This window comes from Cibotium barometz, chromosome 61, assembly GCF_041138505.1.
Source record: "Cibotium barometz isolate CiBa-2024 chromosome 61, ASM4113850v1, whole genome shotgun sequence".
Classification (NCBI taxonomy): domain Eukaryota; kingdom Viridiplantae; phylum Streptophyta; class Polypodiopsida; order Cyatheales; family Cibotiaceae; genus Cibotium; species Cibotium barometz.
The window spans coordinates 4012658-4020000 of record NC_141106.1 but is presented as its reverse complement, the minus strand read 5'-3'; positions in this window follow the sequence as shown (position 1 = coordinate 4020000).

Genomic DNA, 7343 nt, shown 5'->3' with positions numbered 1-7343 from the left:
AATTGAAGTGTTGCCCTCTCCTTAGATCAAATATCTCTGCCATGGGGCTGTCATAGAATGGAGAGGTCATAGAAGCGAGGTAGGCATCTCTGATGATGCTGAGCAATAAGCAACCCTACATCCTCTGTCGTGATATCCCAGTACATAGCCACTTGAGTATCATACAACTTTGTCGGCTCTGTGCTTGTACATTGTGCATTAAAGTCTCCCAATACTAATATGTCTCCCATGCTAGCAAACCTTGTGATATCATCATATAGTGGCCTATAGGGCGACTCTCCTGATGGTGCAAAATTGGAGTAGGCTGGGGGAAAGTAGCATACCGCCACATATAGCTCGTGGAGCCCCTCTCTGCATATTCGTACCCACATGTACCTCGCATCTGCATCTCTATGTACCACATGTATTTTGTCACGAAGCTCCTCCCTAAAAAGTATTGCCAATCCTCCAAATCCTCTGGTACCTCCCACTATGTGTGGCTGAGGGCGAAGAAACACTGATTCCCATCTATAACCCCACACGTTAGGAAGCCTCTTGTTTGTGCACTAATGGGTCTCCATATACATAGTAATATCACTGTGTCTGAAAGTATCACTGTGTCTGAAAGTATTCTACATCTGTTCTAAGGGCTCCATTGCAATTCCACACTGTGAATCGCAAGGTCTCATAGGCCACGCACCCTCAAGCGGGCCTCCTCTCTGTAACGATGACTCGGCCATCTTTGTATACCGCCCATTTCCCCTCTTTCATTGCCTCAAGTACACACAGGATGTGTTCCTTCCGGGTGTGCTATCTGTGCCGGTGCAAGGTCCTCATCCAAATAAATCTTTTCCCCCTTAAGGGCCATCCTTTTGGAGAGGAAGGCCTTCTTCTTCTCCACGTCACCAAACCTGATGATCAATATCTTTGCCCTAGTTTCATCTCTACCTACTCGCCATGCTCCAGTAATGGGTACATCAGTGGGTCCAATTTTTGTTGCAAGGGCTTTTGCATCCTCTGGGGGATTTCCCTTATCTTCCCACTCAACTACGCATACATGTAAGGCATGTGCCCGTCTCTTGGCTTCCTCTGCCAATGTAGCATTCATCACCTCTACTTTATGACTGGTGTATCCTTTTGCTTTTTTACTAATTCAATCCATGGTTTGACTTCCTCAATTTGTTTCTTTGTGGCAGTGGCAATTTCAGCCCATGAATGCATTTCCTTCTCACCTGCAAGCAGCAGCCAGCCACTTTTACCTTACATGATTCCAAAGTGTTTTTCATTTCTATGGTGTTTTTTTCGTGGTTAGCCAAACATGTTTTCAAAGTGCCTTCGTACGATGCAACTGCTGTGCCAATTTCCCAGAGCATGTCATCCTTCCATTTTTGCATCTCTTTTTTCATTTTCGTGTGCATCAAGGCTTGGGTTAATTCCATCTCAACCCATACTTGGGCTTGCATTTCTCCCTTCAATTGGGCATATATCTCTTCCTTCAACGTTTTGTATATCACTTTCCTTTGGGCATGCATTTGCTTGGTCCATTCCTTCTCAAGCTCCTATCGCATGGTGTTCATCTTTGTCCTTATGTGCAGCTGTATCTCCTCATAAAGGGCCTCATCTCGTTGGGCCATCTTCGTAAGCCTTTGTGGACTAGGGGACATGATCTCTTCCCTCACTCTTCTGCGGTAGGCATTTGCTTGGTCCATTCCTTTTCAAGCTCCTATCGCATGGTGTTCATCTTTGTCCTTATGTGCAGCTGTATCTCCTCATAAAGGGCCTCATCTCGTTGGGCCATCTTCGTAAGCCTTTGTGGACTAGGGGACATGATCTCTTCCCTCACTCTTCTGCGGTAGGCATTTGCTTGGTCCATTCCTTTTCAAGCTCCTATCGCATGGTGTTCATCTTTGTCCTTATGTGCAGCTGTATCTCCTCATAAAGGGCCTCATCTCGTTGGGCCATCTTCGTAAGCCTTTGTGGACTAGGGGACATGATCTCTTCCCTCACTCTTCTGCGGTAGGCATTTGGTGCCTTCGTGGGGACATGATCTCTTCCTCACTCTTGTGCGGTAGGCATTTGTTGGTGCCTTCATGGGGGTGTGAAAGGCTATCTCACCATCCTGTTCTCCCTCCTGGGATTGAGACATGTTTTACCCTAGTTTTGCTGCCTTGGGGGCCGGAGCAGGGGTGGGTGGGAAAAGGGAGGCAAGCCCTATGCACACAGAGCAGGTAGAGGCAAGCCCTATGCACACAGAGCAGGTAGAGGCATGTAGGTGGGCAGTGTAGACAAAAGCATGTAAGCTACATGCTGAAGTGCAGGTGGGCAGCGCCAGCAGAGAAGCCAAAGGCGCACAAAGCAGGCAGAGAGGCGTGCACATAATAAAATAGGGGACTACCTATGCAGAGGCCAGAGCGGAGAGGTGCACAACTGGTGGGCACGCAAAGAGCAAAGCAAAGAGAGAGAGAGAGAGAGAGAGAGAGAGAGAGAGAGAGAGAGAGAGAGAGAGAGAGAGAGAGAGAGTGAGTGAGAGAGAGAGAGGATGTGTGTTTGTGAGGGTAGAGAGAAAGCAAAGAGAGAGAGAGAGAGAGAGAGAGAGAGAGAGAGAGAGAGAGAGGATGTGTGTTTGTGAGGGTAGAGAGAAAGTGTGTAGTGAGAGAATATGTGTGTGTGTATAGAGAGAGAGAGCGAGAGAGAGAGAGAGAGAGAGAGAGAGAGAGAGAGAGTGGGTGTGGCTGGTTTTAGGGTGTGCGTGGGTGTGTGGCGAGAGACAGTATGTGTGGGTGTGTAGTGAGAGAGAGAATGTGTGTGCATGTGTGTGTGTGTGTGTGTGTTTATGTAGATAGAGAGAGATGTATATGTGTGTTTGTAGAGAGAGAGAGAGAGAGAGAGAGAGAGAGAGAGAGAGAGAGAGAGAGAGAGAGAGAGAGAGAAAGAGAGATACAGAGAATGTGCGTGTGTGTGAGAGAGATATTTATAATAATAATAATAGCAAGGACTTGTTTTGTCTACTATTTTGGGTTCACAAGATAATATTGTTGAACTTCTTTCAATAAAAACATTTTGCATTAGCAAAATGAAATGGATGGATCCAAGGATCAAAAAAGATGCTCTCCAAGGATCAAATGTGTGTGTGTGTGTGAGAGAGACAGAGAGACAGAGAGAGATTTGTTTTTTACTTTTATTTTATAATAGCAACAAGGACTTGTTGTTGTCTACTATTTTGGGTTCACAAGATAATATTGTTGAACTACTTTCAATAAAAACATTTTACATTAGCAAAATAAAATGGATTGATCCAAGGATCAAATCTAATGTCCTTTTAAATGGGAGGGTGGTTAGGGCTTTTGAAGTCATAAGATCTGTGAGACAAGGATGCCCTCTTGCCCCCCTATTATTTGCTATTGCTTCTCATCCTCTGGTGGTGGCTTTGAAAGATGCTTGTAGGAAAGGGAACGTCACTGGACTGAAAATGAGATATAGTGAGCAACTGATTATTCAATGTTTTTCTGATGATTCTTTGTTGTTCTTATAGATGAGAATAATAATATGAGATAGGCTATGTCTATCATGTAGGAATTTGTTATAGAATCTGGATCCAAATGCAACATTCAAAAATCTAGAATTATAAGCCTAACTGAGGATAATGATTTTGAACTAGAAAGGTGGGGCAGTGAGGTAGTAAAGAAATGAAAAATTGCCAGGCATTTGGGAATTCCTTTTGGGGTTGAAGTTACAAGCAAACAGTTAACTGATTGGGAATTAGACAGATTTCTTGAAAAGTTAAAGAAATGGGAGGGGGTTAGAGTTCCTTTTCATAACAGGATAGCAATATGTAATATTGTGTTGAATGCTTACATTATGTTTTTGTGTCCTGTGCTTGAATTTGGAAAGTGTCATTGGAAAGTGTCATTTGGAAAGTGTCATTGGAAAAAGATAATGGGTCCCATTAGAGACTTCTTATGGAGAAATGGCAGCTCTACCAAAAGAGTTCCTGCCCAGCTTGCTTGGGAGGGCAAGTTATCTATTCCAAAAGGGGAAGGGGGGAATGGCATTTGTATCTACCAAACCAAACCCTAGCAAGGACTACTTTGCTCCTTCCAAAGTGTCTTCATCAAGAAGAAATATGGTAAGTAATGGTGAGAGAGTTGGTGGAGATATCAATGGTTCAAGCTAAGGGAATTTGGCAGGGGTTGGGTTGGAAGGACAAACTATTTTCCTATGCCCCTTTCAAGATGGCAGGTTCTTCTGTATGCAAGATGCTGATTAACAGGGAAAGAAGTCTTGAGCCTTATGGTGTGGGATGGGGGATGTAGAGCCTCTGGTAACTCTACGCTCAACTTGGGGCTGTGGTGATCTCATAAATTTAAACCCCCCTTAGCTATTCTTAATACTTACTCAGCAAGGAAGTCGAATAATAAGGGGTTAAGGAGGTTGAATGATTGTTGGGATTGGACTGTTCGGGGAGGAAGGAGTTGGATGAGTTGATACTAGAATTCCAATTGTCTATTAGGGAGAGGGATTTAGTGGCTCAAGTGTTTGTACATATACAACTAGGGTGGTGCTCTACTACAGCAGATGATTCTTGATGGATTATGGACTGGGCTAGGTTCAATGGAGCTAAACTCATCAAGGGAAAAACTAGGGACTTGTACATTGAACTAAGAAAAATGGAAAAAAATGTGGAGTATTGTAATAAGATTTGGAGGGTGAGCTCGGGGGGGTCACTCACAAAAAAATGTGAATATCACGTGCGTTCAACAGAAGCATAATTTTAATTTATGAAACTTACAGAAATATATTTACATAAGGGTATGATTTAAAATTTTTTCAAAAAAATTTACAGATTCATAAAGAAAAGGGGATATTATATAGATTAAAAAATTCACAAATAAGGGATTTAAAATATAGGCCTTGAACGCACGCGATAGGAATATTTTACATATAGTGACCCCCCCGCGAGAGGGTGAGCTAGAGCCTTGGCTGCTAGAAAAAGAGATGGAAGCTATGGGATAGTCAATTTCAAGTTTTTTTGTGGAGGGTAGGCATGTGGGCTTCTGCCCATTGGGTCTAAAATGATGCAAATGAACTTAACCAGTGGGGTGATTTCCCAAGTGTAGATCTGGAGTGGAAGATGGAAAACATGCATTCTGGGAGTGCCTAGCCATCAGAGGTGCATGGGGAAAAATTGGAAAGTGGGTGTAGCAGTGCTTGGGGATTCAGGCTTATTGGGGTGATTGGATCTTAGCGAAGCTGACTTCTAATGATGAGGCTGTAATTGTACTCTTCAACATTATTAAAGCATGCTATTTGTGGGAAGTCTGGATCTCTAAGAATGATATTTTATTTTAGAATGGATCTTTTATGGGGCCGATGTTACAGATCTGATGCATAAATGTGTGTGCATGTGCTGGTCTATTATTGATGTGAATAAGCTAGAAAAAGGGGGATGAGTCAGCTAATGCAGAAATTGCAAATGGGCATCACGTGATTTTTGTATTCATTTTGGGGGAACCTTCAAGCATACTAGGGTAACCTAATAGATGATTCATATGTTGCAGGTTAGTATGGATGAGAGTTTGAAGCCTAAGTTGCCCAGATTTGGTCCCAAAACTAGAAGATGCTACCTTAAGAGAAGCAAATCGATCATACTTTTGTTGCCTTTATAGAAAACCCAGTGGGGATGAGACCCAAAATCAAGATTTGCTCCAAAAAGGGAGACATTTAGGAAAAGCAAACCCCTAGAGGGTGCACTACTGAGGCTATGATGGAAACTTGCATACAATTGGGGTATCAGATTTCTTGGGAGCAATCCAACTTTCTTTTGGAGGATTACAGATGGAATTTACTATGTAATCTGTTGAATGAAGTGTGGAAAGTATGGGGTGTGTGCAGTCTCTGTATAGTCTTAACTCAAGTTGCTATTTTGGTTGGTGAGTGATAAGGATTTAGTTGTAAATTCAATTCAGAGATAATATATATATTTAATATTCATCCCAAATAATGCTTTCTTAGCCCGTAAGATATCCAATCTTTGGAAATTGATTCTTTTTTTTATCATCATTTCCCTTTAATAATAAATATGTCTTGCAAGCTCTTGTGTTTATGCTTAAAATCATTATTGCATTCAAATCTTGAAGCATAGGGTTGGAACAAGAATACTAGAATCACTTAGGAGTTCATGAAACAACAAATGTTTTGACTTCTTTCTTTAATTGTAATAAGGATTATTTAGTATAGTATTTAGGTATTAAGACCAACCAATGGGAAAAAATACCTTATAGGATAACCAATGAGTGTGTGTGTGTGTTCACTTGTGCACGTGTGTGTGTGTGTGTGTGTGTGAGAGAGAGAGAGAGAGAGAGAGAGAGAGAGAGAGGATGTGTGTTTGTGTGGATAGAGAGAAAGTGTGTAGTGAGAGAGAATGTGTGTGTAGAGAGAGAGAGAGAGAGTGTGTGTGTGTGTGTGTGGGTGTGGCTGGTTTTAAGGTGTGTGTGGGTGTGTAGTGAGAGAGTGTGTGGGTGTGTAGTGAGAGAGTGTGTGGGTGTGTAGTGAGAGAGTGTGTGGGTGTGCAGTGAGAGAGAGTGTGTGTGGGTGTGCAGTGAGAGAGAGAATGTGTGTGCATGTGTGTGTGTGTGTGTGAGTGTGTGCATTTATGTAGATAGATAGAGAGAGAGAATTCATATGTGTTTGTAGAGAGAGAATGTGTGTGCATGTGTGTGTGTGTGTGTGTGTGTGTGAGTGTGTGCATTTATGTCGATAGATAGAGAGAGAGAATTCATATGTGTTTGTAGAGAGAGAGGGAGAGAGAGGGAGAGGGAGAGAGAGAGAGAGAGAAGAGAATGTGTGTGTGCGTGTGTGCGTAGTTGAAGGGAGTATTTAGATATCGAGCTCAACTACTAGTCTCCTACTAGTGTGGATATGGGTGACATGCCAGGATGAGAGCTTTGCACTTAGACCACTGGCATGGCTGGACAGATTATGGGTGATGTGCCACTAGTGGTTTCCGGTGTACTAGACTTATGGCATAGTTATAGCGCTAGCTCATATAGTAGTGGGCTGACCATTTATATGTTATAGTAGGTTGTAGAGAAGACAAGATAATAGAAGAAAACTTTGCCATCCATCTCTCCTATATGCTTATCTACTCTTATGTGGGTATGTTTGCTTATAGTAGGTTGTAGAGAAGACAAGATAATAGAAGAAAACTTTGCGATCCATCTCTCCTATATGCTTATCTACTCTTATGTGGGTATGTTTGCTTACAGAAGCTCAAGATCACCCTCTCCTCTTGCATTCTTCTTGACTTTGATGGATGATTTAGAACATCTAAGATGGAGGTTGTACACTAGTAGAAGCTAGGAAGT